This window comes from Lepus europaeus, chromosome 14 (assembly GCF_033115175.1).
Source record: "Lepus europaeus isolate LE1 chromosome 14, mLepTim1.pri, whole genome shotgun sequence".
NCBI lineage: Eukaryota > Metazoa > Chordata > Mammalia > Lagomorpha > Leporidae > Lepus > Lepus europaeus.
The window spans coordinates 51,568,365-51,593,263 of NC_084840.1; the positions used below are offsets into that span (position 1 = coordinate 51,568,365).

General features: G+C 40.3%; 1 long non-coding RNA gene across 2 annotated transcripts in view; it reads right to left on the reverse strand.

Annotated features, from left to right (window-relative positions):
• The window catches only part of LOC133773786 (uncharacterized), a 316,253-nt gene that overhangs the window by 192,167 nt on the left and 99,187 nt on the right, over positions 1-24,899 (reverse strand). For both annotated transcript variants that reach the window (XR_009867969.1, XR_009867970.1), the window contains exon 3: positions 20,483-20,619. This is a non-coding gene — a long non-coding RNA (uncharacterized LOC133773786). The remainder of the gene's footprint in view (positions 1-20,482; positions 20,620-24,899) is intronic.

Sequence of the window (24,899 nt, forward strand, 5' to 3'; positions counted from 1 at the left end):
TGATTGCTATTTTAAGGAAGAAATTAGAAATAGGCTTTTTGTAGATGCCCTTTATTAAGTAAAGGAAGTTCCCTTCATCTTTTTATGTCTTACTTTAGCAATAGGTTTCAATCCCTCTCATAGCTGAATAACTTATGTCACTCATACAAATACAGATGGAGGCACTGCACTGTTAGCACATTTATTACAATACTTTAATTATTATTTTTTAATCCTGTCTACCATATTTGTCTTATAATTTGGCAGATATGAATTGATTTTCTTGTGAACTGATATGCAAAACATAAGTATAAATATATTCAACATATGTTTTTGTGTGTGCATATTTCTTATCCAAATGCATATATCCATCCATACACACACACTTGAAAATGTGTTAAAAATCCATGAAACTCTTCAAATGAAAGACTCTCAAACATGTTAGAAAATTTAAGCAAAATGAGAACTATTACAAATGACACACATTTTTAGTAACAAAATTACACAGCAATGTGTACATTTCAAAACATCCATTTTCTAGGCGCTTTAACAAATACCTTTTGAAAAGAAGCATTTTTTTCTCTTTTAAAAATCACTGAGGAGGTTTCAAGATGGCATAGTAGGGAGGGAGCTTACTGCTCTGGTCTAGGAGAGGTTAGCTTAAAAAAAGTGGAGAGAGTGCAGTTTCAGGGAAGAGTTAGGGAGAAAATGGCAGAGGAATTCTACACAAATTAGAGGGGCATAGAGGACCTATGTGGAGGGTGTGGAAGTCCATGGGTCAGGACTCCAGCAGCCAAGAGCTTCCACACCAGCGTGGAAGAGTGAGATGAAACCAGACAGCAGCAGTCTAAGGAACTGGTGATAAAGCTGCTGAAAGAACATAGAGGAAGCTCAGCTTGGAGCCCTGTGGGGGACAGTGTACCTACCAAACTAGAAAAAAAAAGGAGGACATCTTTCTCTCTACTCAATCACATTACAATGGTGTCCTGTAACAAACCAACAGAGCAGGCACCATTTTGGACATAAGTGACAGCTGAGCCAGCTTGTGTTCTTACCCAGCAATCAGCCAAGTAGAAACTCCTGACTCTGGTGGGAAGAACTAACAGGAGGCTCAGTGCTCATGACTGTGTGCTGGAACTATATAAAAAAAAAAACAAAACAAAAAACAAAAAAAAAAAACTGAGGCTGGGTTTGAGGACTCACAGCGTGGCAGTCAAAAACAGATGGAGACCACTGAAACAGAATAGAATCACCAAAAATCAATCCAAGCATCTACAACCAAGTTATATTTGACCAAGAAGCTAAAATCAATCCGTGGAGCAAGGACAGTCTCTTCAACAAATGGTGCTGGGAAAACTGGATCTCCACATGCAGAAGTATGAAGCAAGACCCCTACCTTACACCTTACACAAAAACCCATTCAAAATGGATCAAAGATCTAAATCTATGATGAGATATCACCAAATTATTACAGAACATTGGGGAAACCTTATAAGAGATAGCATAGGCGAAGAGTTCATGGAAAAGACCTCAGAGGCACAAGCAATCAAAGCCAAAATTAACAAATGTGATTACATCAAATTGAGAAGTTTCTGCACTGCAAAAGAAACACTCAGGAAAGTGAAGAGGCAACTGACAGAATGGGAGAAATTATTTATGAACTATGAACCTGATAAAGGATTAATAACCAGAATCTACAAAGAGATCAAGAAACTCCACAACAACAAAACAAACAACCCACTTAAGAGATGGGCCAAGGACCTCAATAGACATTTTTCAAAAGAGGAAATCCAAATGGCCAACAGACACATGAAAAAATGTTCAGGATCTAGCCAACAGGGAAACGCAATTCTAAACCATGATGAGGTTTCACTTCACCCCAGTTAGAATGGCTTTCATACAGAAATAAACACACAACAAATGCTAGCAAGGGTATGAAGAAAGGGTACCCTAATCCACCGTTGGTGGGACTGTAGACTGGTAAATCCACTGTGGAGGACAGTGTGGAGATACCTCAGAAATCTGAATATAGATCTGCCATTTGACCCTGCCATCCCCTCCTGGGAATTTACACAAGGGATCTGAAATCAGCAAATAAAAAAGTTATCTACACTCCCAGTTTATTGCAGCTCAATTCACAATAACTAAACCATGGAACCACCCTAAATGCCCATCAACTGAAGACTGGATAAAGAAATTATGGGATATGTATACTACAGAATACTACAGAGCAGCGAAAAAAATGAAATCTGCAACAAAATAGTTGAATTTGGAAAACATCATACTTAGTGAAATAAGCTAGTCCCAAAGGGACAAATACCTTATGTTCTCCCTAATCTGGGAGAACAAATAGAGCACCAAAATTGAAATCTGCAGAAGTGAAATTGACACTTTGAGAAGGGATGACCTTAGCTGCCATTGTTTTAACTGCTGAGGAAGTTTTGTATTTTTTTTTTTGATTTTTCATTTTTTTCTCTTCATATTATTTGTTTAACTCATTACTTAACATAGAGTTAATCATATGTGTATAAAGTAAATTGAGGATGGGTCTCAGTAAGAAATAAGAGTGGGAGCAAGAGAGGGAGAAGGAAGTTTGTAAAGCTATATAGTTCTGCATACATTCCTAAAGACTAACTTCTAAGGGTACATTTTAAAAACTTGTCATGGCACCCCAAATCCCATTAAGCTGGGTGATAAAAATGTGATCTTAAGTGTTAAAGTGATCATATTAAGTGTTAAAGTGAACATATAGATAGGATTAAGTGTTAAAATTACCATATAAATAGGATCAAGTGTCGGGTAATTATAATAGAATCAAAAAGGAGAGAATGTTCCAACATGGGAAGCAGTCCTCACAGCAGACTCATAGAATGACAATTGCTTTAAGTAACACTCTGACCTCAGAATTAGCCCTTAAGTCTTCCTGGTCTGGATAAAAAGCCAGTGAGAGCTTTTCAGGCATGGAAAGCCAAGCATTGTGGCAAAACATATGCTACATAAAGGGCCCCTGTGAGTGAGATCCCAAAGGAAAGATGTGGCCATCAAAAAAGGATGTTCTTAAAGGGAGAAGAGAATTTCCACTTTGCGTATGGCCTTGCTTAAATAAAGACAAAGTCTGTGGATTAAAAAGGCTTCCATAGCCTAGGCAGCTCTGTCAAGAGCCCCAGGTGGTCACTGACATCATACATAAGAGTGTTAATTTTAAATTAACAGCAGGAGTCACTGTGCACTAACTCCCCATGCAGAACCTCTGTCCTCAATGAGTTGTATTATGAGAGTTAACCACAATACTTCTCCTCAAACAGTTTGTGTGTGTGTGTGTGTGTGTACAAACTGTTGAAATCTTTACTTAGTATAGAGTTGGTCTTCTGAATACAAAGCTAATTGAAAATGAATCTTAATGGAGAATGATACCGAGAAGGGGAGAGGGAGGAGGAAGAGGGGTGGGAGTATGTGTGTGGGAGGGCTGGGATGGGGAGAAGAATAACTATATTGCTAAAATTGTAGCTATGAAATTTGTATTCCTTAAAAAATAAATTCATTAATTTAAAAAAAATTAAAAATAAAGTGTACAGAAATAGGACTTTTTAAAAAGTCACCTACATTTTCTTGTTCTGAAGGGCAGATTCAATGTGTTTTTTTCTTCATAAAACATTATCTGGCCTGCAGTATTGCAACAGTCTCCAAACTGATGTTTCTGGCATAATGCTCTCTTTACCCTCTGTACTGCTTCAGACTCATCTGATTTAAAATAAATCTGCGCCAAGTCACTCTCCCCATGAAAACCTCCACTGATGTGCAGCAGACTTCGGGGCGAGTACTTAACTCTTTAACATGTGTCAAATCCCTCACAGATATTCAGGCTTGTTCTGAATTATGTATCATGTGTTTCCACCTCTATGGTCTTTTCACTATTCTCTGCATATGAGGATCCCTCAGGCCCTTTTATATTTGCACATGTTTTGCTCAGGTACACGGAATACAGAACACTATTCCTCCTCTTTCTATCCATGGAAGTTCTTTTTTTAATATTTTATTGAATAAATATTAATTTCCAAAGTGCAGCTTATGGATTACAATGGCTCTTTCCCTCTCCATAACTTCCCTCCCACCCGCAACCCTCCCAAATCCCGCTCCCTCTCCCATTCCACTCACATCAAGATTCATTTTCAATTATCTTTATATACAGGGGATCAATTTAGTATATATTAAGTAAAGATTTCATCAGTTTGCACCCACACAGAAACACAAAGTGTAAAATACTGTTTGAGTACTAGTTATAGCATTAATTCACATTGAATAACACATTAAGGACAGAGATCCTACATGAGGAGTAAGTGCCCAGTGACTCCTGTTGTTGACTTAACAAATTAACACTCTTATTTATGGCGTTAGTAATCTCCCTAGGCTCTTGTTATGAGTTGCCAAGGCTATGGAAGCCTTTTGAGTTCACTGACTTCGATCTTATTTAGAAAAGGTCATAGTCAAAGTGGAGGTTCACTCCTCCCTTCAGAGAAAGGTACCTCCTTCTTTGATGGCCCCGTTCTTTCCACTGGGATCTCACTCGCAGAGATCTTTCATTTAGGTTTTTTTTTTTTTTTTTTTTTTTTTTTTTTTTTTTTTTTTTTGCCACAGTGTCTTGGCTTTCCATGCCTACAATACTCTCATGGGCTCTTCAGCCATATCCGAATGCCTTAAGGGCTGATTCTGAGGCCAGAGTGTTGTTTAGGACATCTGCCATTCTATGAGTCTGCTGTGTATCCCGCTTCCCATGTTGGATTGTTCTCTCTCTTTTATATTCTATCAGTATTTTCAGACACTAGTCTTGTTTATGTAACCACTTTGACTCGTCTATCATTATGATCAATTGTGAACTGAAATTGATCACTTGGACTAATGAGATGGCATTGGTACATGCCACCTTGATGGGATTGAATTGGAATCCCCTGGCACATTTCTAGCTCTACCATTTAGGGCAAGTCAGCTTGAGCATGTCCCAAATTGTACATCTCCTCCCTCTCTTATTCCCACTCTTATGTTTAACAGAGATCACTTTTCAGTTAAATTTAAACACCTAAGAATAAAGTTCTACTCATCCCATCACCACCATGTGTAAATATCAGATTGTCCTAATTCTCATAAGCAGAGCTGATGTGTTCCACCCTAGCTACCCACTCCTTCTACCCCATTTAAAGTCATAAGAGAAATAGGCATTTCGTGCAGTGGTTAAAATGTTCACAACTAATATAGGAGAGACTGGTTCAAGTTCTATTCCTGCTTCTTATCCAGTTTCCTGTTAATGCAAATCCTAGGAGGCAGAAGGTCATGGGTCAAGCAGTTGGGTTCCTGCCATCCATTTGGGAGATCTGGATTGAATTCCTAGCTCCTAGATTCAGCCTGGTTCAATTCCGGCTGTTGAGAGCATTTGGGAAGTGAACTAGCAGATGGAAGATCTCTTTCTTTCTCTCTCTGCTTTTCAAATAAATAAAATAAAAAATGTTTAAATTAAGTCATAGGATACTATGCTGTAATGATCTTCCAACAAATTTGTTTCCTCAACAGACAGAAAAAGTGCTTGAGCCCTAACACCTAATAAAGGAGCTAGGACCAGGTAGAAACTCAATAAATTTTGTTAAATGAACAAATGAAGCAGAAGATAATAGAATACAAAAGAAAATATGTTCTGATAATTTTTGGTTTATCTAGATATTTTTGCTTCCTCTTATTATAAACCCAGAAAAATAAAAACTGAATGATGCCAGATCTCCAAAGATTGAACAGCTCATTTTCATTCCTGGAGTCTGCCAGCAAGAGAAAAGATCACAGTTCTCACATTAGGCTGCAGCTGCTATTCATCTGAGTTGTCCTGTTTTCAGTAATATGCATGATGATTAACTGCTAGAATTCAATAATGAACAATAAGATTAAGTGATGACTGAGAATTAATTTAACTATATAAACTTAAGTGAGGATACAGGCTTTATGGGGTTTTTTGCCAATGTTTGACGTATTACTTATGACGATATCTATGGTGTAACTAGAAATAATAGATTAAAATTAAGAAAGGAAAATTTTTAAAGATAAAAGTCTCCAGACAGTGAGATCTACTAGACTGTGAAATAGGCTTTCAAGTAAAGTGATAGAAACAGAATCCCTGGAGACATTCTAAATAAAGGGACAATGAACTAGAAAGTATTTGGCTGAGAAGAATTCTGCATTGATGACTGGAGCAAGAAGGGGCAGGGAAATGGGGTGATGACCAGACGAGACACAGAAACAGACTGTGTGCTGTAAAGAGAGGGGGATGGGCTGAGACCCAGGAGTTCCAGAAAGGTTTCACTTAGGAAAGAGGCAAAGATAGCATCAGTAACAGCAGGAGGCAGTCAGTAGTATGAATTAACACTGCATTCAGACAGATAATTGCAGGTTGGTAGAAAAGGCCAGCTAGAAAAAAAAAAACACCATAGGGCAGCAGCATGGCTGGACAGACTAGATCTTGATCAAAAAGGGGCTTGATAGATTTGCACACCTTAATCTTGATGTAATGAATATTAGGGTAAAGTGAGGATTCTGGAATTACGAAGTAATTTTATACAATAGAAAACAAGTAGTCTTTTACAGTCTTTCTACATACAGAAAGTATTTACAGCAAAGTTGCTGTCCCAACTTCCAAAGTGACCACTGCAGCTGAGGGGATGGTCAAGTAGGGTCAGCAACATTGCAGGCAGAACTGTAAATTTCTTGTTAGAGATGCCACCTGCCTTTACCTGGCCAGCTCTCCTCCCAGGCCAGCCAAGTAATGAAAGTCAACAGAGTGCCTTCCCCTAGGAGGTTCACACCTCCCTTAGGATGTACCCCATGTGAAGAGATGGATAGGTCTGAGCCTCTTAACTTACAAGGCCTAAAGCCCACCAGATTATTATCAAGCCTCTTCTGTCAGGTTCTATTTGCCTCTAAATCAGAAAACTTAATTGTAGCTTAGACAGCACCTTTCTTAGCTCCTCTAATAATGACTCTGTCCTTTGTTCTAGACCCTGTCTAGCGCACTTGGGCCTCATTCCTTCGTAATCATAACCTCTACTCTACTACCAATGGCTCTACTCCCAACCTGTGTGTACTGATGGTCCTCTTCCCCACTTAATGCTGTATAATTGTTCAAACCTGGTAAATGCCACTCTTAGGATCATTGGTTACTATCCTCACTCTGTCTTTTATGACCTTGTCTAAATATGATCAGAGTCGGTAAACTTGGAAGGCTTCCATAGCCTTGGCAACTCATGACGACAGCCTAGGGTGGTTACTGGCGCCATAAACTAGAGTGTCAATTTGTTGGGTCAACAACAGGAGCCACTGTGCACTTGCTCCTCATGTGGGATCTCTGTCCTTAATGTGCTGTACATTGTGATTTAATGCTATAACTAGTACTCAAACAGTATGTTTCACTTTGTGTTTCTATGTGGGTGCAAACTGTTGAAATCTTTATACTAAATTGATCTTCTGTATATAAAGAGAATTGAAAATGAATCTTGATGCAAATGGAAGGGGAGAGGGAGCGGGAAAGGGGAGGGTTGCGGGTGGGAGGGAAGTTATGGTGGGGGGGAAGCCATTGTAATCCATAAGCTGTACACTGGAAATTTATATTCATTAAATAAAAGTTAAAAAAAAAAAAGTATTTACAAGTCCAGCATCCAACAGAATGAATGTTTGCTCAATGTGTGCTGAATGGAGGGAAGAATGACGGGGTAAAAGCTACATAATCAAAACATATATGTAGCGAAGACTAGTTTTTACAGTAGTTTTACATTGGAAAAGAGAGGAGCTAGAGTTAAGACCATCATAGAGAGGCCACTTAGGGCGTGATACAGATACTAACTTTCAAACATTTTTCCAAGGATGTTATGCTGCGACTCAGTGTACACAAACATACACTCACTCACAGACACATGCATGTCACAGAACTGTGCATTCCTATTATGTATGGTTTGAAATGATTTTCTGTATTCCATTTCATTTTTTAAAAAAATGTTGGCTGAGGTATACTAAATGTATTTCTTTTTTTTTTTTTTTTTTTTTTGACAGACAAAGTGGACAGTGAGTGAGCGAGAGAGAGAGAATGGTCTTCCTTTTTTTTTCCATTGGTTCACTCCCCAATGGCCGCTGCGGCTGGCACGATGTGGCCGGCGCACCACGCTGATCTGAAGCCAGGAGCCAGGTGCTTCCTCCTGGTCTCCCATGCGGGTTCTGGGCCCAAGCACTTGGGCCATCCTCCACTGCCTTCCCGGGCCACAGCAGAGAGCTGGACTGGAAGAGGAGCAACCGGGACAGAATCCAGTGCCCCAACCAGAACTAGAATCCAGTGTGCTGGTGCTGCAGGCGGAGGATTAGCCTAGTGAGCCATGGCGCCGGCCCTAAATGTATTTCAAGATCAGCTCATGCTATTGGTCCACATCTTAGAGATCAAAGAACACTGACATCGAGACAAATGACCAGTTACTATCATCAAACAAGACACAGTAAGTAGGATACATTCTTGAATAAGTATTGAAGTACAGTTTTTCTTACTGTGGGACATTCCCAGCAGCTGACCAGTTGGTCAGATCATGGAGATGGAGTCATACAGAATAAAGATGCTGTTACCCTCCTACAAACTGAAAACTGCCCACATGAAGCTGCCTTAGATGTCCTTAAAAACATAGAACACAGAGCACTTTTAGGAAATTTACTAGGGACTTTGGATGTGGACTCAGTTCCTATCTCATGGATGGGTTTTTCTGATAATTCACATTAATGCCAGTATCTGGAGGAAGCTGAAAAGAAAATTGTTTTTGACAAAAAGTATGTTACAGGCCTTCTAGTCGAAGACAGAGATGAAGTAAATTTCAGGGTTAAAATCCTGAAGGTTAAAAAGCCTTCATCTTCCAGATTTTTATTTTTGCAACTCCTTTAGTCCAAATATCTTGGCTAAAAATGTTTATAAACAGCTCTAGTTTCTGCTGCTCTTCCCACTGGCAGAGCTAGAAAACCATTTTTACTGTCTTAGCTTCCCAATGGGCCCGTTGATCTAATTCTCCCTTCATTTCTTAATAGGTTTAGAATGATCCTCCCTGGCATCCACTTCTCTCCTGACACAAGAGTAAAAGGCCATCTTGCTTCCTTTTATCCCTCTGGCTGACAATAATCTATTCTTTTCTTGTCTTGTCCTTAATTGACATTGTTTATACTCATAGGGATCCTTTATCCTTCTTTCTTCCTGGTAGCTTAAAAATCCCACCTACATTCACACCTCATTTGTCTGACAGCATTCCCTGGTGAAGCTTTGCTGGCAGTCACTCAGTCCTCTGGAAGTTCTTTTTCAACTTGGCCTCCCCTCTGGGTCTTAATTATGTCTTTCTGAACAATTTTCAGCCTTCTTACAGACTTGTAGATGGCAATGCAATGGGGTTTTTGTTAATGAATCCTCCAGGAAAGAAGACCTTTATAATCCACTGTGTTTTCATTTTTACAAAGGCAAAACAAAATAATGTTTATAAATCTTAGTAAAGTATTGGTTTGCTTTATACGTTCAATGGAAACAGACTGTCCTTTGCTACTCTGCTGTAAGCAGCAGGGAGTGAGAGTGTACAATCCCTGTGTGGCAGAACTGATGGAGCTTGAGTTTAAAGGCAGACACATCTGGGTTTTTGAATACTGAGTCTGTCACTTATTTCCTTTGTGAGTTTGGGTTAACTACTTAGTCACTCAGAGCCTCGGTTTCACTGTCTATAAAATAAGTATAATATTATGTAATTTAGTAAAGAATTAGATGAGATGATGTATATTAAATGTCTAGTACAGTGGTTCTTAAACTTGAGTGTGCAACATAATCACATAGAAATTAATCGAGTACAGAGGTTTACGGTGTTGAGACTCTTGTATTTTTTTTTTTTTTTACCAAGACTCCTATGTGATTCTGATACACACCAAAGTGTGAGGAATATTTGTCTAACATCTTATAGACACTAAATATATATTAGCCCTTTGCCCCCTTTTTACACTCAGAACAGTTTAAAAGTAATTTTAAACAGTTCAAAGGAAATTAATTTTGACTTAACCTTGAGTTGTAAAGTTCAGAGAGATGGAGAGGAAAGGAGTTGTGTTGAAGATAAATTTATTTTATGTTTCCAAATCTTCAGCCATAGAGGCTAGATTTTTCAGCCTACCATAGCAATCCCTGACTGGTAATCTTTTGTATATCCATAGAAAATTATTCTCTAAAAATATATAGTTTTCTACATTTTTAAAGTAAAAGGTAAATTTCATCTAACTTACAAAAAGTTTTTATATAACATTTTTATTACTTTCTAATTCAGATTTAATATTTTTAGAAAACAGTCTCTAGGGGCTGGCACTGTGGTGTAGCAGGTACAGTCACCATCTGCAGTGCTGGCATCCCATATGGGCTCCGGTTCGAGTCCTGGCTGTTCCACTTCTGATCCAGTTCTCTGCTATGGCCTGGAAAGCAGTAGAAGATGGTCCAAGTTGTTGGGCCCCTGAACTTGCGTGGGAGACCCCGAAAAAGCTCCTGGCTCCTGGCTTCAGATCAGTGCAGCTCTGGCCATTGCAGCCAATTGGGGAGTGAACCAGCAGAAGGAAGACCTCTCAAGACCTCTCTGTCTTTGTCTCTCTGCCTCTCCTCTTTCATCTGTGACTTTCAAATAAATAAATAAAATCAGTTTTTAAAAAAGTCTCTTTTATTTTTAATGTATTATATTACCTTATATATTATATCTCCTTATATTATTGGTATCTTTTAAAAGTTATTTATTTATTTGAAACAGAGTTACATAGAGGGATGAAGAGAGAGACAGATGGTTCAACCACTGTTTCAACTGCTGGGGTTAGGCCAGGCTGAAGCCAGGAGCCTAGAATTCCATCTATGTTGCCCACATGGGTGGCAGGGGCCCTAGTACTTGGGCCATCTTCTGATGCCTTCCCAAGCATATTAGCAGGGAGACTGATCAGAAGTGGAGCAGTTGGGACTGGCACTGATGCCTATATGGGATGCTGGCATCACAGGCTGCAGCTTAACCCATTGTGCCACACACCTGTCCCTAATATTTATATCTTTGAAAGCAGTATTATTTTATTCATCCCTTTATTTTATATCATTTCTCATTCCAAAAAGATTTTAGGAGGCCTGGAGAAATGTATATGGGTTTCTGGCTTCTGTTAAAGATGTGTTAAACTAGAAATATAGCTACTCCCTCTCTAATGGCAGGGAAAATTCAAATGATCTATAAAACCTCAGAAGATTGAAGTCATAGGGCAACCAAGTGCCTAAAATCTAAAGAAAAAGAACCACCTCTAAAGAGTAGCAGGTCATGAACCTTGGTTTATAATGAGAAAAATCATTGAAAAGGTTTCAGCCAAAGGTTTCAATAATTTCTGAAGGTTGAGTACAAGCGAGCCTGAAAGTACAGAATCCCTGAGAGTCCTAGACACAGTGGAGTTCACAGCCACTTACAGCCTCTTTTCTGTAGACCTCATCATGTGCTCAAAAGAAAGATTCAGAGTGCAGCAGGAGACCAGAAAAAACTGCACTCAGTGGATCAGACTTGCAAGAGCAGAGCAGCCACCATTGTAGCAAAGGCATGAAGCACCCTTTCCCATTCCTTTCTTCCTATTTCTCTTCTGGAACAAATTATTTAAGCCACTGGAGAACAGGCAGCAAATCCTTTTATTCCTAGAATGGAGATAAAGTCTCATGTCACTGGGGAAAACAAAAAGGACCAAATCTCCTACAGTCGAAACCGAGACAGACTCTGTCGTAGCTTATTATTAGAAATCTTCTACCACTGGAATGGTACGGTACGCTGTCCCACAAGATATGCCAAAAACACAGGCTGCCACCGGAAGAAGGCCATGATCATTCAATTTTTTTTCATCACTGAGACCCCATGACACAGGGACTATGTAAGACAGAAGTTGAACCAAGCCCCCACCCATGGCCAGCCTACCTAATGTCAAGTAACAGGTAATAGCAATATGCCTGTGGGAAGGAGCCAGAGCATGAAGTTAGACACTCTACTCCAGGCATAAATTTTATTTATCTCAGTATTTATTGTTATAAAAAGAATATCTTCCAACAAGAAGTTGCAAGACATACAAAAATGCAAAGAAAAGCAAAAACAATGCACTGTCAAGAGAAAAATCAACCAACAGAACCAGACTTTAGAAATGGATATGACATTGAAGCTTAGACATAATTTGAAATAATAATGATCAATGTCTTAATAAGATAATAAATAACAGCAAGCATAGAGGTGGAGGCTTTCAGGAGAGTAAGCGAAATTACCATGAGACGAACATTTTAGAAATAAAAACAGCAACAGCAATTAAGAATGCCCTCAATGGGCTTATCAGTAAACTTAACAAAACAAGGAAGTAATCAGTATATTTAAAGATATGCCAGGGGCCGGCACTGTGGCTCAGGGGGTTAACCCCCAACCTGCGGCATCCCATATGGGGGCCGGTTTGTGTCCTGGCTATTCCACTTCCAATCCAGCTCTCTGCTATGGCCTGGGAAAGCAGTAGAAGGTAGCCCAAGTCCTTGGGCCCCTGCACCCGCATGGAGACCTGGAAGAAGCTCCTGGCTCCTGACTTCAGATCAGCTCAGCTCCAGCTGTTGCGGCCATTTGGGGAGTGAGCCAGCGGATGGAAGACCTTTCTCTCTGTCTCTCCCTCTCACTGCCTATGGCTCTACCTCTAAAATAAAAATAAATAAAAAATAAATAAAATCTTCAATGGCATGCCATCAGAAACAATGAAAACTGAAAGAAATAACAAGAACTTTAGGGTTCGCCGACTTTGATCTTTTTCCGACAGGGTCATAGTCAAAGTGGAAGTTCTCTCCTCCCTTCAGAGAAAGGTACCTCCTTCTTTGATGGCCCCGTTCTTTCCACTGGGATCTCACTCACAGAGATCTTTCATTTAGGTCTTCTTCTTTTTTTTTTTCTTTTCCATGGTATCTTGGCTTTCCATGCCTACAATACTCTCATGGGCTCTTCAGCCATATCCGAATGCCTTAAGGGCTGATTCTGAGGCCAGAGTGTTGTTTAGGACATCTGCCATTCTATGAGTCTGCTGTGTATCCCGCTTCCCATGTTGGATCTTTCTCTCCCTTTTTGATTCTATCAGTTAGTATTAGTAGACACTTGTCTTGTTTGTGTGATCCCTTTGACTCTTAGACCTATCAGAGCCATCAATTGTGAACTGAAATTGATCACTTGGACTAGTGAGATGGCATTGGTACATGCCACCTTGATGGGATTGTATTGGAATTCCCTGGCACATTTCTAACTCCACCATTTGGGGCAAGTCCGATTGAGCATGTCCCAAATTGTACATCTCCTCTCTCTCTTTTTCCACTCTTAAATTTAACAGGGATCACTTTTCAGTTAAAATTTAAACACCTAAGAATAATTGTGTGTTAATTACAGAGTTCAACCACTAGTACTAGAACAACAACAACAACTTCCATAGCCCTGGCAACTCATGACTAGAGCCTAGGGAGATTACTGACGCCATGAACAGGAGTGTCAAATTGTTAAGTCAACAAAAGGAGTCACTGTGTACTTACATCCCATGTGAGATCTGTCCTTAATGTGTTGTCTAATGTGCAGTGATGCTATAACTAGTACTGAAACAGTATTTTTACACTTTGTGTTTCTGCGTGGGTACAAACTGATGAGATCTTTACTAATTATATACTGAATTGATCTTCTGTATATAAAGATAATTGGAAATGAAAAAAAAAACCTGGTGTTAAATTGGAAATGGCATAGAAAATTAATTTTTTAAAAAAATATTACGTAGGATCTCTGTCTTTAATGTGCTGTACAGTCTTATTTAATGCTATAACTAGTACTCCAACAGTATTTTTTTTCACTTTGTGTTGCTATATGGGGGCAAACTGTTGAAATCGTTACCTAATATATACTAAACTGATCTTCTGTATATAAAGAGAATTGAAAATGAATCATGATGTGATTGGAAGGGGAGAGGGAGCGGGAAAGGGGAGGGTTGTGGGTGGGAGGGAAGTTTTGGGAAGGGGAAGCCATTGTAACCCATAAGCTGTACTTTGGAAATTTATATTCATTAAATAAATGTTTAAGAAAAAAAAGAGGATGAAAAAAATTAAATTAAATTAAATTAAAAAAAAAGAAATAACAAGAACTAAAACAAAAGTACCTTCAAAGGCTGTACAGGAATATTGAACAGTCTGATATTCATGCAGTTGAAATACTAGAAATAGAAGAGAAAGAAGACAGAAGAAGTGATAGTGGCTGAGAACTTTCCAAACCAAATAAAAGATGTAAAATAGTAAATCTAAGAAACTTAGAGAAAATCAAGCAGTATAAATAAAACACACACACACACACACACCCATACATTAGACATGTCATCTTCAAATTGTTAAAAAAAAAAAAAATATAAAGAGAGGGGCTGGCGCCATGGCACAGTAAGTTAATCTTCTGCCTGCGGCGCTAGTATCCCATATGGGCACCAGTTCTAGTCCCGGCTGCCCCACTTCCAATCCAGCTCTCTGCTATAGCATGGGAAGGCAGTAGAAGATGGCCCAAGTCCTTGGGTCCCTGCACCCACATGGGAGACCAGGAAGAAGCTCCTGGCTCTTGGCTTCAGATTGGTGCAGCTCCAGCTGTTGCAGCCATCTGGGAAGTGAACCAACAGAAGACCTTTCTCTCTGTCTCTCCCTCTATCTGTAACTCTACCTCTCAAATAAATAAATAAAATCATACAAATAAAGTGTATATATATATATATATATATAAAGAGAAAATCTTGAAAGCAGCAGTTTTGGTTTGGATAATAATTTAGGTGCCCTTTCCTTCCTTCCCCACCACAAAGGTCCCATGTGTTAAGGGCTTGATCACCAGAGTCTTAAGTTAATGCATCAAGGCTGGAACCTAATATTACTGTGTTTGAAGGTGGGGACTTATAAAGTGACTAGGTTGTTAGGGTAGAGTGACTATGAGCAAACCATGGTTGCTTTAGAATAGAAACCACATAGAGGATGTACAATGAGAGTGCTCCTTGTCTCTCTCTTTGCTTCCTGGCTTGTATGTGAACCTTCCCCTATACACATTTTGCCATCCACTGCCCTCATCACAGGACTGAAAAAATTTATTGACATTCTCCCAGTCTGCTCTTATTGCTTTCATAGAGGGACAGATTTTCATATTGTCTTACCTGGCTATTCCTATCTACATCATTTCAAAGTCTTATTGTTATACATCATAGTTGGAGACAGCATTAAGATCTCATTCAGTCCAAATCTCTCATTGTGTAGGTAAACAGCTAGAACTCCTTCTGATATCAGACAGCTGCACAATTTTCATAACTTTGAGATTTTTAATGATAGGGACTTTTCTTTGTTCATTTATCTTCAAAGCTTAGTACTGAGTTTCAAGCTAGACTAAGTTTTCTATATTTTCTTTTTTTTTTTTTTTTGACAGACAGAGTGGACAGAAAGAGAGAGACAGAGAGAGAGGTCTTCCTTTTTCCATTGGTTTAACCTCCAATGGCCGCCACGGCCGGCATGTTGCGGCCAGTGCACTGCATTGATCCGAAGCCAGGAGCCAGTTGCTTCTCCTGGTCTCCCATGCGGCTGCAGGGCCCAAGCACTTGGACCATCCTCCACAGCGCTCCCGGGCCACAGCTGAGAGCTGGACTGGAAGAGGAGCAACCGGGACAGAATCCAGCGCACCGACTGGGACTAGAAGCCAGTGTGCTGGCACTGCAGGCGGAGGATTAGCTTATTGAGCCGCAGCGCTGGCCTCTATATTTTCAAACCATATTTCTATACTCCTTTGAGACACTCTGAAATATTATATTAATAATTAAAATTAGCCCAATAATAAGTTACTCAAATTCCACTGGCTATAACACTTGGGATAGAATGACATGGGTTATATGAAAAGACTTGAAATTTCCTCTATATATTCAATGCCTCTGATGTATTTCTTTCCTGCAAACCCCTTCTCACCCTAATCTTTTTTTTTTTTTTTTTTTTTTTGACAGGCAGAGTGGACAGTGAGAGAGAGACAGAGAGAAAGGTCTTCCTTTTTGCCGTTGGTTCACCCTCCAATGGCCGCCGCGGTAGCGCGCTGCGGCCGGTGCACCGCGCTGATCCGATGGCAGGAGCCAGGTGCTTCTCCTGGTCTCCCATGGGGTGCAGGGCCCAAGCACTTGGGCCATCCTCCACTGCACTCCCTGGCCACAGCAGAGAGCTGGCCTGGAAGAGGGGCAACCGGGACAGGATCGGTGCCCTGACTGGGACTAGAACCCGGTGTGCCGGCGCCGCTAGGCGGAGGATTAGCCTATTGAGCCGCGGCGCCGGCTTCACCCTAATCTTAAGGGTGAGAATTTGGGGCCAGTGCTGTGGCTCAGTGGGTTAACACCCTGGTCTGAAGCGCTGGCATCCCATATGGGCGCCATTTCTAGTCCCTGCTTTTCCTCTTCCAATCCAGCTCTCTGCTGTAGCCTGGGAAAGCAGTAGAAGATGGCCCAAGTCCTTGGGCCCCTGTACCCATGTGAGAAATCCGGAAGAACCTGCTGGTTGCTGGCTTTGGATCAGTGCAGCTCCGGCTGTTGCAGCCAATTGAGGAGTGAACCAGTGGATGGAAGACCTCTCTCTCTCTCTCTCTCTCTCTCTCTCTCTCTGCTTCTCCTCTCTCTGTGTAACTCTGACTTTTGAATAAATAAATAAATCTTTTTAAAAAAAATAAGGGTGAGAATTCTTCATGGCATTCTGAGTATACTGTACTGAATACCAAGTCAGTGGACTCAAATTTAAAGAAAAGCATAAATGGAATTTTAGAATGATCAAAGAAGCATTGAAATTCAAAGACAGAACAGAAGCTAACCAATTATTTACTAGATGAAAATACAGGTAAGATTTGATTAGATTACTTGCTAAAATATGATGCATTCACTAAATATTCTGACCTTCATGTAGGTCAGTTCCTGCCATGTACACATGAACCTGAATGTTTCTGTACAGCTCAGATTTCAATCTTTAATTGTTGTTTTGGCTTCAATAGGACTGTTTTAATCATTTTTTCCATTTTAACTGATTAATTTTAATGATAAATTTTTACAGTCATATTAAACAATAAGGTTTTCTAATACGAAAGATGAACCCAGAATTTAAATGAATAGCAGTTGTGTGAAATTCTGTGTGATTCCATCCAATATAAAATATGTGGACATAACAATTATAGACCATCTGTTAAACTGGCATCTTGTTGTACAGGAATGAAATTTCAATTAAGTTTTATTATCAGGAAGTGTAAATGACAGATCCCATATGAAAGTCCACAGCCAGCAAACTGTCTAAATAAAGAGTGGGATGTCATACAGCTAATGAGTTGGATCTGATTCCCTGATTGCATACTTTGTAAATAATATACTTGTGCACCAATTCTTGGAACTGTGGATGCTTGTAAGGATGGTGGTTGTTTTTAAAGTGATGCCCATATGGAAGATAAATTGGAATGGTCGTGCGACATGGTCCAGAGTCGTCTGGTTAGTGTATGATTCACCACTTTAACTGGAGAGACTGAAATTAAATCATGCATGAGATAAAAGAATTACTTGAAAGTAGAAAAAAATCAGACTTAACAGTCTCTAATGAATTTTGATTACTGGGAACATTTATACATGGCTCATCGACCAATTCACAACTCTGAGGAACTGATGTCATGAAAGAACAGTGATTCAGCTGTGGTTTTGAGTCATCCCAGCAGAATATCTAACACTATCAGCAAGTCTTGGGATAAGGGTCTGGATTACTAATAGAAGAACAAATGGAGTTTATGGTTTTTAGCAGTGAAATGTGTCTCACATTGATTAAACAAAGTCCTCATTTTCTGATCTGTCACTATTATTAGTAATCATTATTGCTGTGAATAGTCAAGAAAAAAGAATTCATAGTAAAATTCGAATTGCCCACGTAGTTACTTGAAGAATTGTCAAAAAGAAACTTAACTTTCATTCCCATAAAACAAGCTAAAAATAATCTGAAGCTATTTGTCTTTAGTACATTTATGAAAAAACACATAATTAAGTAGATTTCTAATGCATAATAAAAGGCATAATCTACAGCTGCAGAACCTTGGAAAGTTATTTACACTCTTTCAGGGCTTTTGCTGAGTAATGTCTGTGTTACTTAGTAGCTAGAATCCCACACTGGATGCCAGAAGCATCTACAGCTGGGTAAACTGACCCCTTGGGTGGACATTTCCACATTTGAAGGTCATCAAATGGATAATGCATCCTAGAAAAGAAATTCCTCAATGAACCTTTGTCATTAGGTCAGATCATTAAGGTTTTAATGGAGAGTGGCCTTTTTATTTTTTCTTTTGGCATTACCTTTCAAGAAAGAATGAACAAATTACAAGACCAAGAAAAGTAAACTCTTACATGTATGGAGGGCTAAGCCCACAGAGGTTTTTGGAAGCAGAGTAGAAAGTCATATGGAGAGTCTACCACTAAGGCTCAGAACTAGCATTGGGGTACATTAAACAGCAGACAATTCTCAAGATGGTAGATGAGTTTTGACCTAAAATGTTAAATGCCCAGATCTTAAGTTTGCAGTTCCATCATTTTCTACAAACATTACACCCATACAATTCATATCTCAATCAATATACAGAACGTTCTCATTACACTTCACACCAGAAAATTTTCTTGTGCTTCTTGGCAATAAATCCCCCTCCCCTGACTAGTCAACATTTTACCTGAGTTTAAGCACTACAGATTTATTTTGTCTATTGCAGAATGTTATATAAATAAAATCATACAGTATGTGTGCTCAATACAACGTTTCAGACATTAATGCATGTTGAATGTAGCATATATAACTAGTTCATTCATTTTTGTTGAGGCAGAGTATACCCTATTATATAAAAATAGTAGCAGAGAGTTTGCCTATTTTTCTGTCAATGGATTCTTGTAATGTTTCTATTTTGGAATTATTATAAATAAAGCTACGATGAAATTTGTGTTTAATGTTTTTGTAGACATTCATTTCTCTTGAATAAATACCTAGAGGTGGGATGTCTAGGTTATAGGGTAGGCATATATTTAATTTTCTAAGACATATTCAATGTTCAAAGTGATGGTATCATTTTTTAAAAAGATTTATTTATTTGAGAGAGAGAGAGAGATCTTCCATTCACTGATTCAATCCCTAAGTGACCACAATGGACAGGCCTGAGCCAGAATGAAGCCAAGAGCTTCATCTGGGTCTCCCATGTAGGTGGCAGGGGCCCAAGCACTTGGGCCATCCTCTGCTTTTTCCCCAGGCCATTGGCAGGGAGCTGGATCAGAAGTGGAGCAGCCAGGACACTAACTGGCACCCATATGGGATGCTGGCTTCACAGACGGCAGCTTTAGCTACTACACCATAACACTGATTCCATTATTATATTGTTTAACATACCCACCTGTTATTCCATAGCCTCATCAACATTTGATGTTGTCATTATTTTTAAGAAAAAAAATTTAAGCACATGGGTAGGTAGATTACTTTCAGTGCACTAAAAAACAACAACCCATGTCTAGAAACAGAGGATGTAGATTTGATGCTTGTATGAGTTCTTCATGGCACAGGGCCTGGTAACTCTATGGCTGGAGCACAGAAATATTTGATTCATACAAAGAATTTCAGTCTTCACCTCGGTGTAAGTCAGAATCCCAGAAGTCATTTCATCCTCCCCTCACTCCCTGCATCTATCTAGCCACCAAATCCTGTTAACTCTGCCTTCTCACATCTCCTTGTCCAGTTTCCAGGACTCCCTTCCTAACTTTGTGCTTTATTGCAGTCCTGCATTAGCACTTCGCTGTGCCACTACAATGGTTTCCTGAGTCCCTGGGCTACCCACTGAGAGTGATCTTTCTAAAACATGGACCTTCCTCATGGCAACTTTCCTGTTGAAACCCCCTCCGTGGCTCCTCCTTTCCTACAAGATTTAAATAAACAACAGCTGACTTTTATTAAGGGTTCCTGCTATGCTGGGCACTATATCAAGTACTTTATTTTGATATTGTATTACTCTTGGATATAACTATTCAAATCAGTTCTATTTCCATGTGTTGAAACTAGCACTTAGAGAACGTAAGAACCCTCCAGCACTACAAGTGGAATCAGCGGGAGTTGAACCCAGATGCATTAGATCCTCAAACCTATGACCTTAGCTGTTACAGCACCAGTCCTAAAGCTTCTTAATGAAACTTCTCAGTATGAAGCTCTGTTTCTCCAGATGGCTACTACCTGGTGAAACAAGCAAAATGAGTGAAAAGTATAAAAAAATAAACAATCATTTAGAGTCTCTGAAGATGTTTCCCATTGGCATACAGCAAATAGAGAAACGCTGATTCAAAAAAGTCTACTGAAAATCAGTCAGAACAGCGAGACTTTGCGGTTTTCCAGCAACATTACCTGTGCCTTCTCTCTCTTCACAGGTCCTGCTTGCTCAGTTGACAGCAGCTCCACTCCAGGTAGGTTGTGGTCACCAGGGTAGGGCCCCTATTCCCTCAGTTCCAAACATGACCAGATGTAATCCCATACAACTCTTGCTTTATAAAAAAAACAAAAGGGGGGAATATTAGCAAAATGGCATAGTCTTATCTATGATGCAGTCTACACCCCAGACACCATCCTAGGCTCTAGCACCCCCACCACCATGGCTGGAATCCTGGTGACCCCATGAACCAACCACCAGTGTCAGCTCCATCCCTACCCTAATGGGATTTGTTGCTCTTACTTCCCTGCCCATGCCCCAGCAAAGGTTTAAGAGGACTTGTTCCTGAACACATGGCTCACTTGCTCTCTGTCTCTCTTTGTCTCTCTCTTATGCTCTCCTTCTCTCTCTTTTCCTTCTTTGCCCTTCCCCTCCAGTCTCTCGAGTTTCCTCCAATAAACCCTTTCCCTTAAAAAAAAAAAAAAGTGGCACCCATTGAGAGAAGTCTTTGAGAAATAAGAAGGTAAATTGAAAGGAATAATGATACAATTAATTTTGAATTATTATTGTTTCATTCAAAACCATTGAATATTGTGTGCCATGTATTGGTCTGTAAATTTGAATGTATAATGATAGCCATTTCTGGTTTGAATTCACAGTTGTATAACAAAGCCTCTGTGGTGTGTATGAATTCACTGTTTGGCTCACTTGGCTGAAGATCTACTACTTTCCTTAGTAGTAGATGAAATTTTTTAATGTTTCTGCCATGGGGCACTGATAGTTCTATGTATCTTAATGTAGATACATTTCTGGAGAATGCTAAAATGCTTGAATCACTGGAATATAAGAAGTTATTCAAAACCTGATTTTAATTTTTCTTTTTCTTTTTCCTTTTTTTTTTTTTTTTTGACAGGCAGAGTGGACAGTGAGAGAGACAGAGAAAGAAAAGTCTTTTCCGTTGGTTCACCCCCCAATGGTGCACCGCGCTGATCTGAAGCCAGGAGCCAGATGCTTCTCCTGGTCTCCCATGCGGGTTCTGGGCCCAAGTACTTGGGCCATCCTCCACTGCACTTCTGGGCCACAGCAGAGAGCTGGACTGGAAGAGAAGCAACTGGGACAGAATCCGGCGCCCCGACCGGGACTGGAACCCAGGGTGCCGGTGCTGCAGGCGGAGGATTAGCCTAGTGAGCCGCGGTGCCGGCCTTAATTTTTCTTTCAATATTATTTATTTCCAGGTTTTGCTAAGAGAGCTAGTTTCTTCCTTTCTTCCTCCCTTCCTCCTTCCCTCCCTCTTTTCTTTCTTTCCTTCCTTCTGTCCTTCCTTCCTTCCTCCCTCCCCCCTCTTCTTCCCTTTCTCTCTTCTTTTCTCTGTTCATCCTTGCTTTCTAAATATTTCCTAAACATTATGTAAAGAAAAACAGGATTATGCATCCCTCAGTCAACTGCCCAGAAATCCTTCAGCCTCAGAGATAGAAGTGGGGGGTGATGCATGCAGTAAATGGGACTGGGGCCTTTTAAACTGAAGACCAGCAGTTAGGGAGGAAGAGAAAGAGTGCAAACTATGGTTAGCAAGAAGACCAGTGAGAACACTGGGGTGACAGTAGATTATCTCCAGGAGCTTTTGTTGCAAACCATTGTGAAGAAAAATGTTTAAAAGTGCCAGAAAGAGAGGGAGTGAGAGAGTGAATGAGGGAGAAAGTGTGAAGTAGAGAATAATATAGTACAACAGAGGATTGTGAATTGAGCTATAAAGATTTTATCTTAACACGTACTTGGATACAGTTTGAATGAAGTGATTACTATTGGATTAGGAATTTCATTCTGTGTTGGGATATACTGACAACATAAGCCCAGACTTAAATTGAGGGCACACACATGGATTGTTTAGTTCATAGGAAAAAAGAAAATCAAACAATTGCATTCAAATTGTGATGAAATTTACTCAAAAATCCTAAAGAATTGCAATTCTATAATTTTCTGTTTTTGTTCTATGGGGAATGATTTGAAGACATCTGCCAATATTATAGGAAATCATTTGTAATAGCATTGAGGGAAAGCAATTACGTTCTAATGTGAATGTGGTGGCTGTAATGTGCCAGGTCAGTAGGCTGCTCCCACACTTGGACTGCAACCGCACCTGTGAGCCTCATTCCAAAAGAAATGCCCTAAGGCAGATTTCCCAAACTCTACCAGAACTAGAATCTCCTGGGGAGCATTTGCAGCTGCCAATGCCTGGTGGCCCCTCTGCTACATCAATTAAATCACATCTTTGGGGAGGGAGACCAGCACAGTCAGTTTCTCAAATCTCTCCAGGTAATTGCAGTTTTCAGAAAGAGTTGAGAACCACTGTGATAGAAGCAGCAGAACAGTAGGTGAATTTGTCTGTGAGACTGACTGTGACACAAGAAGAGAGATGAGGGCAGCAGCAAAGGGGGCCAGGAAAGATAAATAGAAAGGAGAAGGGCATAGAAGGTTTCAGACTGAGTGGCAAGGAAGGCTCACATCCTCTGCAAAGTGTGAAAGAGAGGTAGAACATCCTTTTTCCCAACATACAAAGGCCCAGAAAGACATTACAAATTCTGTTGAATTCTGTTGGAATTCCCTGGGCAAGGAGGAGCACTGAGAAATCTCAAACCGTAGTGGACAGTTTCTTCCAGAGGAAGATTTTGAGAGTCTTATCACCTCCAAAGAACTTCAGCAAATCCAAAGGCAAGATAAGCTTTGTTTTATTTTTTTAAAATTTTTTTCTTTTTTTTTTATAGGCAAAGTGGACAGTGAGAGAGAGAGAGAGACAGAGAGAAAGGTCTTCCTTTACCATTGGTTCACCCTCCTGATCCAAAGCCAGGAGCCAGGTGCTTCTCCTGGTCTTCCCATGTGGTTGCAGGGGCCCAAGCACTTAGGCCATCCTCCACTGCACTCCCAGGCCACAGCAGAGAGCTGGACTGGAAGACGGGCAACCGGGACAGAATTCGGCGCCCCTACCAGGACTAGAACCCGGTGTGCCGGCACCGCAAGGCGGAGGATTAGCCTATTGAGCCGTGGCGCCGGCCAAGATAAGCTTTGAAGACCAGGTTTCTCCATAGCACAGTGGTGGTTGCTGGGCAAAGCTGACCATTTTCAGGGCCAGTGTTGGGGCATGGTGCATAATGCTGTTGCCTACAATGCTGGCATCCCATATGGGCATTGGCTTGAGTCTCCACTTCTGATCCAGCAGAAATGGCCCAAGTACTTGGGACGCTGCCACCCATGAGAGACTCAGATGAAGCTCCTGGCACAGCACTGACCATTTTACATCTTTTGCTTGCAGTGGAAATTGAGGACTACACCGAGGACACCCTGCCTTTCCCATCAGACCATGATTTTCCAGCACCATTAGTCAACCCCATTCATCTGGGTGCCCAAGTGGGTCTGGTCCCAGGACTTGGCCATTTCCTACATTCCAAACTAGCATTTTACAGCTTATTGCTGGAAAGTGACTGGAGAGTGAACCACAGGATGGGAGATCTCTGTTTCTCCCTTTCTCTCTGTAACTCTGACTTTCAAATAAATAAATAAATCTTTAAAAAAGAAAAACAAAAACAAGCCAACCATGTTCTTTCTGTATCACGGCAGTGGAGGTAACTGCCACAGAAACTTTTAGTGATAAAAAGGATCTCAATGGTTGCAATTTTCAAAAAGCATTTGTGAACCCAACAAGGCATATCATGTAGGGCTGCCAGATAAATCACAGAACATCCTGATAAATTTTTATTTTGCATAACCAACAAAGAAATTTTTAGAATTGCATGGAACATAATATTCTAAATAAGTATTCATTGTCTATCTGAAATTAAAATTTAAGTGAGTATTCTGTGCTTTTATTTACCAAATCTGACAATTGTAATCTTCAGTGACTTTCTTTCCTTTTTTTTTTTAAAGACAGAGTTACAGAGAGGCAAAGGCAGAGAGGAAGAGAGGGAGTAAGGTCTTCTATCCACTGGTTCACTCCCCAGGTGGCCACAACAGCCAGAGCTGCGCTGGTCCAAAGCCCGGAGCCAGGAGCTTCTCCCATGTGGTCTCGCCTCGTGGGTGTAGGGGCCCAAGGACGTGGGTCATCTTCTACTGCTTTCCCAGGCCATATCAGAGAGCTGGGTTGGAATTGGAGCAACTGGGACTAGAACTGGCACCCATATGGGATGCTGGCACTGCAGGCGATGGCTTTATCTGCTATGCCACAGTGCTGGCCCCTCCCCAATGACTTTCTAGAATTTATAAAATAAAATTTATAAAATGATAGTCTGGAAAGTAGAAAATGGCCAAGTCCTGGAATCAAACCCGCCTGGGCGCCCAGATGAATGGGGTTAACTAATAGTACTGGGAAATCCTGGTCTGATGGGAAAGGCACAGATCTCGATT